At 37.5% G+C, this 11,770-nt stretch overlaps 1 long non-coding RNA gene across 1 annotated transcript in view; it reads left to right on the top strand.

Annotated features, from left to right (window-relative positions):
- The first annotated feature begins 8,468 nt into the window (after positions 1–8,468).
- LOC105746492 (uncharacterized) overlaps positions 8,469–11,770 on the top strand; it is a 9,262-nt gene continuing 5,960 nt past the window's right edge. Inside the window, exons 1-2 of the long non-coding RNA XR_009186193.2 lie at positions 8,469–8,649; positions 10,922–11,057. This is a non-coding gene — a long non-coding RNA (uncharacterized lncRNA). The remainder of the gene's footprint in view (positions 8,650–10,921; positions 11,058–11,770) is intronic.

The raw sequence follows: 11,770 nt of genomic DNA, 5'->3' as shown, positions 1-11,770 counted from the left end.
TAGCCTTGTAGTATATTTTAAAGTCAGATGCTATGATTCTTCTAATATCATTTTTCTTTTTCAATATGTCTTTGGCTATTCAGGGCTTCTTGCCCTTCCAAATAAATTTCATAGTCAATTTTTCCAACTCAGTAAAAAAATGCTATTTTGATTTTTATTGGGATTACATTAAATCTGCAGATTAGTTTGAATAGGATAGACATCTTAATGATATTTAGTCTTCCTATCCATAAACAGGGAATATTCTTCCATTTATTTGTCTTCTTTGATTTCCATTAACAGTGTTGTATAGTTTTCTGTGTATAACTCATGTTTATCTTTAGTTAAATTTATCTTAGGTATTTGATTTTTCTAGTTACTTTTGTAAATGGTATTTTTTCCTTGATTTCCTCCTCAAACTGCTCATTTTTTTAAAGTAACCTTTTTTAATGTTGAGTACTTTTTTTAAATTTCTCTCCCCTTCCCCCACCCCCAGTTGTCTGCTCTCTGTGTCCATTCACTGTGTGTTCTTCTGTGACCGCTTGATCCTTATCAGTGGCATGGGAATCTGTGTTTCTTTTTGTTGCATCATCTTGTTGTGTCAGCTCTCAGTGTGTGTGTGGCGCCACTCCTGGGGAGGCTGCACTTGCTTTCGCACTGGGCGGCTCTCCTTATGGGGTGCACTCCTTGCATGTGGGGCTCCCCTACATGGGGGACACCTGAGTGGCACAGCAGTCCTTGTGTGCATCAGCACTGAGCATGGGCCAGCTCCACAGGGGTCAAGGAGGCCTGGGGTTTGAACCGTGGACCTCCCAAGTGGTAGGCAGACGCCCTATCCACTGGGCCAAGTCCGCTTCCCAAACTGCTCATTTTTGGAGTACAGAAATTCTACTGATTTTTGTGCATTGATCTTATAACTGTGACATTACTGAAATCATTTATAAGTTCTAGAAGCTTTGTTGTAGGTTTCTCAGGGCTTCCTATGTATAAGATCATGTCACCTGCAAATAGTGAAATTTTGACTTCTTCCTTTCCAATTTGGATGCATTCTATATCTTTTTCATGCCTAAGTGGTCAACAAAGTACTTTTTAAAATTATCTTTTTATAAAGTTAATAGGCCATACAAAACTTTACATTAAAAAACATGAAATTCCCATATTCCCCACTCCCCATCCCTCCACCCCATCAATTTTTTATTGTATTTTTTTGAAGATACATAGATCACAAAAAAAGTGTTACATTCAAAAAATACAAGAGGTTCCCATATACCACCCACCCCTTACTGCACTTCTCCAACAGCAACAATCTCTTTCATCATTGTGGTACATTCACTGCATGCAGTGAACACATTTTGGAGCACTGCTGCACCACATGGATAATAGTTTACATTTTAGTTTACATTCTTCCCCAGTCCATTCAGTGCATTATGGCAGGATATAGAGTGTCCAGCATCTGTCCCTGCAATATTATTCAGGACAACTCCAAGTCCCAAAAATGCCCCCACGTCACATCTCTTCTTCCCTCTCCCTGCCCTCAGCAACTACCGTGGCCACTTTCTCCACAACAATGGTACAATTTCTTCCATTACTAGTCACAATAGTTCCATAGTAGAATATCATTAAGTCCACTCGAATCCATATTTTATTCCTCCATCCTGTGGACCCTGAAATGGTGATGTCCACTCCACCATAATATCGAGAGGGGGCTTAGATTCCACATGGATGATAGATGCAATTTTCCTGCTTGCAATTGTAGGCACTCTCATCAACCAAGTGCTTCTAACACAGTGTTAAATAGGAGCACTGATAGTGGCCATCCTTGTCTTGTCCTGATCTTTGAGGAAAAGTTTTTAGGATTTCACCATTGAGTATTATGTTAGCTGTGTGTTTTTCAGGTATACCCTTTATCATATCAGAAAGTTTCCTTCTATTCCTATCTTTTGCAGTGTTTCTATCAGGAAAGGGTACTGTATTTTGTCAAATACTTTTTCTGCATGTATAGAGGTGATCATGTGATTTTTTTTTCTTTCAATCTGTTTTTGAGATATATTACATTGATTGATTTTCCTATGTTGAACCATCCTTGCATACCAGGGATGAAACCCACTTGGTCATGCTGTATAATTCATTTAACATGTTGTTGAATATGATTAGCAAGTATTTTGTTGAGGATTTTAGCATCTAGTTTCATTAGAGAGATAGGTCTGTAATTTTCATTTTTTGTGTCATCTTTGTTTGGCTTTGCTGTTAGGGTGATGTTGGCATCATAAAATGAGTTAGGTGATGTTTCTTCTACTTCTATTTTTTGGAAGTGTTTAAACAGGATTGGTGTTAGTTCTTTCCAGAATGTTTGGTAGAATTCACCTGTGAAGCCATCTGGTCCAGGGCTCTTCTTAGTTAGGAGGTTTTAATAACTGATTCTGTTTACTTGTGATTGGTTTGTTGTGTTCCTCAATTTCTTCTTCTGTCAGTGTAGGCTGCTTGTGTGTTTCTAGGAATTTGTCTATTTCCTCTAAGTTGTCCTCCTTGTTGACAGATAATTTCTCAATATTCCTCTTATGATACTCTTTATTTCTGAGGGGTCAGCGGTGATATCTCCTTCTTCATTTCTTATTTTATGAATTTGCATCTTCTTTCTTTTTGTGTCTGTTAGTCTAGCTAAGGACTTGTTAATTTTATTGATTTTTTGAAGAACTAGCTTTTGTTTTTGTTTACTTTTCCTACTGCTTTCTTATTTTCAATTGCATTTAATTCTGCTCTAATCTTTATTATTTCCTTCTTTCCATTTCCTTTGGGGTTAGTGATTCTTTTTCTAATTCCTCAAGATGTGTGTTTAGATCTTTGATTTAGCTCTTCTTTCTTGATCTGTGCATTTATGGCTATGAATTTCCCTCTCAGTGAGCTTTTGCTGTACCCCATAAGTTTTGAAATGTTGTGTTGTCATTTTCTTTCCTTTTATACCCACTATTTGTCTAAGAGTGTGTTGCTTAAATGCCTAATCTGGTTCTCTGGCCCTTACTGATTTCCAGCTTCATTCTACTGTGGTTAGAGAAAATACATTGTATAATTTCAATGTTCTGAGTTCACTGAGAATTTTTCTGTGTCCTAGCATGTGGAATATCTTGGAGAATGATCCATGTGCACTTGAGAAGAATGTATATCCCCTTGTATTTTGTTGTAGTGTTCTGTAAATGTCTATTAGGTACAGATCCTCTAATGTAGTATTCAAAATGTTGGTTTCTTTATTGATTCTCTGTCAGTATGTTCTGTTTAATGGTGATAATGATGTATTAAAGTCCCCCACTATTGTAGAGGCATCTATTTATCCATTTAGTTTTTCCAGTATTTGCCTCACATATTTTGAGGTGCCCTGTTTAGGTGCATATATGTTTATGATTGTTCTTTCTACTTGAAAGTTTACCTCTTTTACTAATATATAGTTGTCCACCTTTGTCTCTTAACATAGTTTTTCATTTAAAGTCTATTTTGTCCAATATTAGTATAGCTATGCCTGACCTTTTTTGGTTATTGTTTTCTTGTAAGATTGTTTTCCAGCCATTCACTTTCAGCCTCCTTGAATCTCTGGGTCTAAGGTGAGTTTCTTGTAGATAGCATATAGATAGGTCATATTTCCTTATCTATTCTGCTAATCTTTGTCTTTTGACTGTGGGTTTAATCCATTAACATTCAGTGTTATTACTCTCAAGAAATTACTTTCATTAGCCATGTTTTCTTTGGATTTATATATGTCATATGTTCTTTTTATTTCTCTTTTTGTCTTTTTAGTTGTTCTTGCACTCTCCTTCACCTCTCTCACTCCTGTTTTTTCCTTTCAGCCTGCAGAACTCCCTTTAGTATTTCTTAAAGGGAAGGTTTCTTACTGGCATACTCTCTTAATTTCTGTTTATCTGTGAGTATTTTGAACTCTCCACCATTTTTGATGCCAGATATCTGGATAGAGAATTCTTGGTGGAAAGCTTTTTTCTTTTAGTGCTGTAACTATATCATACTACTGCCTTCATGCCTCCATGGTTTCATATGAGAAATCAGCACTTAATCTTATTTTCTTTCTATGTGATGGTTCTCTTTTCTCTTGCTGCCTTCATTATTTTCTCTTTTCTTGAGCATTGGAGAGTTTGACAGGTATATATCCTGGAGTAGGCCTGTTGGAATTTATACTCTTTGGGGTATGCTGCACTTCTGGACATATAAATCTATCTTCCTCAATAGGGTTAGGAAGTTTTCAGCCATTATTTCCTCCAACACTCCTTCTGTCCCCTTTCCCTTCTCTTCTCCGTCTGGAATGCCTATAATGCATAGTTTGTGCATTTTGTATTGTCATTCAAATCCCTGAGTTCCTGCAGGATTTTTTCTCTTTTTATGTATCTGTTCTACAATCTGTTTGATTTCAGATATACTATCTTCCACATCACTAATTCTTTCCTCCATCTGTTCAAATCTGCTGTTGAGTGTTTCCAAATTTTTTATTTCTTGGATTGTGCCATTCGTCACCATCATATCCATTATCTTTTTATATATGTTTACAATTTCTTCAGTGTGTTCTTTTAAATATCCTTAATCTCTTCCTTCACTTAATTAAGTTGGTTGATGATATTTGTTTGGACAATTTTGATTAGTTGTTTGATGTTCTGCATCTCTTCCTTGTTTTTAGTTTTTCATTGGACTGGCCATGTTTTCCTGCTTCTTGGTATGGTTTGTAAATTTTTTGTTGCTATCTGGTCATCCTTTTATCTTGATGAGTTTATTCAGTTGATTAGCTTCTCTCTCTAATGGGGTTTTATTTAGCTACTGGTTTTGTGTGTGTGTTGTTTTCTCTTTGACACTTTTTTTCTTCTTGTTCTATTTCCTTGCTTTTTTCTATGTTCCCTTGAAGGAAAAAGAATGGGGCCAGAGAAGGCAATAGTGGTAGAAAATAAAAAGGGTAATAGTAATAATAATAGTAAATTTAGAAGAGGAACTGTATAAGACCTAGGAAAATGAATATTTAACTCATCTAAGCAGTGTAGAGTAATAGGAATTAAAAAGTGGAGTACCTACAATGAAATGGGAAACTGAATAGAGAAAAATATATAGAATGAATTAAAACTCCAGAATGATGAGGAGAGAGTGCAAGAGAAAAGAGGACAAAAAGAAAAAAAGTTGATAAAAAAAAGAAAACAGAATAGATGAGATAGAAATAAAACCCAGAAAAATTGAGAAGTGAAAAAAGAGAGGTGGAATATAAGAACAACAACAGAGAGCAGAAGATAGAAAGATGTAGGAAAGAAAAGAGATAGGGTTGGTAGACAAAATAGGTATACACAGAAAAGGGGAAATCAAGGAAGAGGAAACAGCAAACAAGAAACAAGCGAGCAGCATCTAATTGAAAAGAAAAAAATAGGAAGGGGGGAGAAAGAGGGAAGAAAAGCAAGAAAACAATACAAACAAACACACAAGCAAGCAGTCAAACAAAAACTAAGGAAGAACAGCATTTCTTCTTAGACCCCTATGGAGTATCTCAGGCTGCTGGTACTCATCAATCAATTACCTGCAGTTTTCTCTCTGCAGGTTTTGAAGATGGTTTTAGTAAGTAAACTAAGTTAAATTTTTTTAGAAAGTAACCTTTTTTTTTTTTTAAGGAAAAATAAGAGACCCAAGAGAAGCTAATACAAAAAAAGTATCTATAATATCCCTGTACTAAATTATCAGCTGGATGTTTGATATCCCAGTGGATCATTAGGGACCTTGTGTATTCAAGGCATAAACTCCTCCACTGAGCTAAATTTTCTCATTGGGTCAGGTAACTCTTCAGAAAACTATCTAGTCACTTTCCCTTGGGCAGTTTAGATTCTTTGCAGTTGGATAAATTCCTGATGATTAGGAGTTTGTCCCTGGCCCATTTCTATTCTTTTTTTTCTCTGCTTTTTTTAAATGTTACATTCAAAAAATATAAGAGAACCCTATATACCCCCCACCTCCCTGAACCCACTCCTCCCACATCAACAACCTCTTTCATCATTGTGGCGCTTTCATTGCATTTGGTGAATACATTTTGGAGCACTGCTGCACCACATGGATAATGGTTTACATTGTAGTTTACACTCTCCCCTAGTCCACCCAGTGGGCCATGGGAGGACATACAATGTCCAGCAACTCTCCCTGCAGTACCATCCAGGAAACCTCCAAGTCCTGAAAATGCCACCACATCATATCTCTTTTTCCCTCTCCCTACCCTCAGCAGCTAGCATGGGCACTTTCTCCACATCAATGCTACAATTTCTTCCATTTACTAATCACAATAGTTCCATAGTAGAATATCAGTAAGTCCACTCTAATCTATACTCCATTCCCCCATCCTGTAGACCCGGGCATGGTTATGTCCACTCCACCTCTATATCAAGAGGGGGCTTAGATTCCACATGGATGATAGATACAATTCTCCTGCTTGCACTTGTAGGCACTCTTGGCTCCCTGTGTGGTGGCTGACCTTCTTCACCTCCCTGTTAGCTGGCCAGGGTTAAGTCCAATAAACCAGATGGGAGGAGTTGCAAGTCTGCTGAGGCTCAGGGCCTGGCTATCACATGGACAGTCCAGAGATTCAGGTCTCCTGAGTATATAATAACCCCAGCACCAACCACAAGTTCATAAAAGTGACAGAAGAGGCATGTGTAGAAAGGTCACATCTGAGTCCAACTCCATCACACTCAGGAACACAAACTCCAAAGTAGGGCCAACTGACATTGCACTGAACTCCAGAGCCATCTGACATGACCATAGAACCTGTGGGTCTCTGTAGCCCTCAGGAGCACCATTATCTGGGGTTGTGTCTACTTTGGCTGTCTCTGGAACCCTGCTGAGGCGTACATAAGCGCAACCCCTCTGATGACCTCCCAAATCTTTTCTGGAGATTCACAGCCATTTAAACTCATTTGTTCTTTCCATTTCCCCCTTTTATTCAAGGTCAAAAGGCAGTTTTTAACACCCAATATTACATGTAGGCTGAGATATTCTGCTGGTATGGGTTGACCCTTTTATTCAAGGTCTTTTTCTAGTTACATCATCAAATGGTGCTTGGTAGTAATCCCTCAGCACCAGGGAGGCTCATCCCTGGGAGTCATGTCCCACACGAGGGGAAAGGTAATGCATTTACATACCCTATATTGTATATATGAATTACTATGATCTAAAACTTTTGTGAAGACAAAGTTAATAATTAGGAAAAAAAAAGAAAGAAAGAAAGGATGTAGACACTGAGGAAGAAATGAAAGAAATTGCCTTGTCACTGTAGTACATACAGGGCAATACCTACTGCAGTGATGAAAGGCAAAATGTCAAAAGCAAAGTTTTTTTCATTTTTTCATTTTTTGATACCACAATTTATTTTTTCTTTATTTAATTTTTCTTAATTAGTATGTATTCTATATCTAACCTTTAAAACCCTCATTATATTCCATTTTACTATTAATGGAACTTGGCAATATATTAGCGTTCATTTTTGAAGAAGTTTTGGACCACAGAGAGGTTCAACTATGGCAGGGGAGGAATACTGGTGTGGGGTGTTATTGATGTGGGGCACATGGTTGGGAGGGAATTCTCCAGGACACATTTATATAGGGTACATAAAAATGTTTGGATATTCTCATAGTAGTTACAATTAAAAATGACAACTGAGGGAGTGCTGAGTTCCTAGCCAGGGGAGATCTATCGCATTCCCCAATGGAACAGCAACAATTCCCCAAGTACAATGGCAAAGACCAATAAAGAAGGATGGTCCAATAATGAGTGCTTGATACTGGTGACTATGCTTATGAGCCTGTGTGCCTGAAATATGAACTAGGCCTAGAGCTGCAGGGTGCCTAAGAGTTATTTCCTGAGAATCTCCATGTTGCTCAAATGTGGCCACTCTTTAAGTCAAACTCAGCATGTAATTCATTACCTTTCTATTCTTATTGATTTCTCTTCCAGGGCAGCAGGACAAAATAGTCTGTGTGAGCCCCCTCACCTCTCCTGGTCAGGTGGTGTTCCTTTTTGAAATTCATATGGGACCCTGGTGACTGCGGAAAGAAATGACTCTCAACCCTGTTCTAGACCACCCCCTCTTCCCAGGGGACACTAAATAGGCTCTTGGAAGTTTATTAAGTGCTTCCTACTGCCTGCTTCCCTTAGCAAAGTTGAAATTCTGGTAGTTTTCAGCATGGGACTAGTCAATTGCCTGACTCCACCCTCTCCCAGGCCAAGTTTCTCTATTTCAAGGTGGTTAGGTAAATCAGGCTGCCTCAGCATATTCTCCTCTCTCCTCTTCCCAGTGCCACCTTAAGCCAGCTGGTATGCTCGTCAAAGTTCAAAAATGTGGTCCAGGCAAACAAATTCATTGATAGGAAATCCCCACCCTTTGCTAGAACCCTCCCACTCTCAGAGAACACTTCCTCCCACTGGGTGGCTGGCAGGAGTCAGGGCACACCACAGTTATTTGCCTTGAGGGTGGGGCTTAGCCATCTTGCAATTTTCAGTCTCAAGGGCAAGAAACATACTGTTTTACCTTGAGCAATTTATCTCTTTTTCTAGCTTTCTCCAGATTGATGCCCTGAAGCTTCCTTCTCTATGGGTTCCCAAAGAAGTTCACTCAGGCAGGATCTTGCCCCCACGCAGGTGTTTTTTGAGAGAAAGATGGTGAGTGCACACTTAAACTGATGTCATCTTGCCTACCAGATAATCAAAGTATTGGTATTAATTCTTCTTTCAAGCTTTGGTAGGATTTCCAGTGAAGTCAACTGGGTCTGGGCATTTCTTTATGGTAAGTCACTTTCATTACTAATTCACTAATTCATTCTCTTTATTTGATTTAAATCTATTCATATTTTCTATTTCTTCTGGAATCTATTTTGATAGTTTGCATCTTTCTAGAAATTTGTCCAAGTCATTTAATTCAGGCATATAATTGTTCATAGCATTCCTTTATAACCCTTTTTATTTCTGTAAGGTCATTAGTAAAATCCACTCTGTCATTCCTGATTTTAGTATCTTGAATCTTCTTTTTCCTTGGTGAAACTAGCCAAATATTTGACAATTTTGCTGATTTTCTCAAATATTCACTTTTAAAAAAAATTTCTCCATTGCTTTTCTACTCTGTTCCATTAATTTCCATTCTGATCTTTATTTTTTACTTCCTTCTCCTTTTTTGAGTTTAGTGTTCTCTTTTTTCTTGTTTTTTAAGATAGGAGGTTAGGTTATTGTTATAATCCAAGCATCTTCAACTATACATTTCCCTCTAAGCACTGCATTATCTGCATCCCATTAGCTTTGGTATGATGTGTGTTTTCCTTTCATTCATCTCAAATTATTTTCTATTTTCCTTGTTATTTCTTTTTGGTCCACTTATAATTTAGCAGTGTGTTGTTTAAATTCCACAAATCTTTGAATTTTCAAAATTCCTTATGTTATGATATTTAATTTCATTGCATTGTGACTAGAGAACATACTTTGTAAGTTTCAATCCTATTAAAACTATGAATCTTGCTTCATTGCCTAACATATGGTAAATTCTGGAGAATACTACATTTGAACATCAAAGAAGGGATATTCTGCTATTGTTGGCTGAAGTGTTCTGTAAATGCTGAGACATGGGGATCCTTTGGTGGTAACTACCCTAGTGCTTCTGGTCTCATATCCTAGATGCACCCTTAAACTGTTCCTCCTTAAGGGACTTTGGAGAAGAGATGCTCCAGTTCCCACTTTTCTGAGAATTCCATATTTCTCTCAGTTCCTCTCAGGCCTCTCCATCTGGCTTCTTTTTAGCTACTCTGATCTTCCCTCAAGCCATCTTCTCCCTTTGCCTTTTTCTCAAAACCTTCTAATTCACCTTGAGAATGAAATTCAGGAAGTCTTGCTAGCTAGTTAGTACTTCTGCCTGTCTCATGCTTTCCTGATGCAATGATGCAGCTGGTATGGGAAGAAGAAAAAGAAGAAAATAATTACATAATTTTATATGTTATTTAGCCTCTTACCTATTCCTTGCAGGCCTCTAGAACCAGCCAAATTTTCTTTAATTGATGGCCCTTCCTATACAATGATAAATATGTGATGTAACCTAAAAGCTCTGAGCCCAATAGGTCTCTCTCCAGGTTCACTACTTCTTTCACCATTGCTGAGATACATGGTTTCTCTCTCATTATGGCAGTTCTTTGGCATCAGGCAGATCTGTGTTCAAATTCGACCACATATTAAATGTGACTTCTTGGCAACTAAGGCTTTCTGAATCTGCTTCCTTGTCTGTAAAATGGCCTAACCATATCTTCTTTTCTGGGTTGTTGCGATGATTAGAATAAGGCTGTGCCTGTAAGACAAACAGCACAGGGTCTGGATGCAAAACTGAAAATTGAAGCTATTGGTATTCTAATTAGGGCCTCAAGCACACTTATAAGGGAAATCAATATAAAAATACTAATTTGGACTAGCATGATAAACTCTGGCCTGGGTGCACTTACAAAAGTTTACCCAGACCATGTGGAAGACCCAAAATTTACCCATACTACAACTCACATGTGCTCTCACACACCCACCAGAAAAATTCCTTATTCTTCTATGGTGAATTGTATCTTCCTTATGAACCTTATTGCAGTTGGGAAACAGGGAAGGTGTAGGGCTAAGAGTGAACTTTAAACTCTCCAATCCCATTCTATTCCATTTTAATAACCTCTTCAGTATGACTCTGTCTCTTCCAGAGAAATGCATAATTATTCCCATTTCCTTGTTCCTCCCTTCCTTTGTTTAATTCCAAAAGCATATGACAGGGAGAAGGGTGGGAAGTTCAAAGCCCTGCTATCAAACATAGAATGGACCTTGGAACTATACTCAATGTCGGGCTGGTCTCTGTTATGTAGAGTCAAATATGCTTATTAGGTGTGGCTGGCGAATTAGTAATCTATTCTCATGATTCCTTCAGGACAGTAGTATTCCCTGGCTGAACTGACACATCTGGTCTTATAAATGCTGCAGATTTCCCAGAGCTCTGATTGTTATACCCCACATTAACAACAAGTATACACCAACACCACCTTTGCCAATTGTCCCAATAAAAGGTAAGTTTTTCCTATCACAAAAGCTTTTTTTTTTAATTTCACAGGTCATGATTTATTTCAATCTCTCCATCATACTCATCTATTCATTTATTTGTATTTGCATTAATGAAATATAACTGACATATAATCATCACATATTTAAGTGTAATATTTCCTAAGTCTTTACATGTATGTACACATGTATAACTATCACCACCATCTCTACAGTGAACTTTTAATACTACTTAAGCCTTAAGTAGGGCATACAATTTATTGTCCAAACTGGCATATTTGAAGAATAAGAAGACACTTTTTTAAAGAGCTTTGAGATATAACCCACATACCAAATAATTCACCAATTTAGTGTATAATTCAATGGCTTTTAGTGTTGTCATGGTGTAGTGGACCATCATAATCAATTTTATAACATTTTCATGACCTCAAAAAGAAAACCCATAGCCACTGGCTATCAACCCCTATTATTCGCCTTCACCAGTCACAAGCAACCACTAATCTACTGTTTTCATCTATTCCCCCATTCTGTATACTTCTTACAAATTATATCATATAATATGTGATCTTTTATGACTGACTTCTTTCAGTTAGCCTAATTTTTTCAAGGTTCACCAATGTTTAGCACATATCATATTTCATTACTTTGTATCGCTGATTAAATTTCCATTTTATGAATGTGCTGCCTTTTGTTTATCCATGCACCAAATGATGGGCATTTG

This window comes from Dasypus novemcinctus, chromosome 6 (genome assembly GCF_030445035.2).
Source record: "Dasypus novemcinctus isolate mDasNov1 chromosome 6, mDasNov1.1.hap2, whole genome shotgun sequence".
Taxonomy (NCBI): domain Eukaryota; kingdom Metazoa; phylum Chordata; class Mammalia; order Cingulata; family Dasypodidae; genus Dasypus; species Dasypus novemcinctus.
The sequence above is the reverse complement of the archived record's forward strand: the minus strand, read 5'-3'. Positions and strand labels throughout refer to the sequence as shown.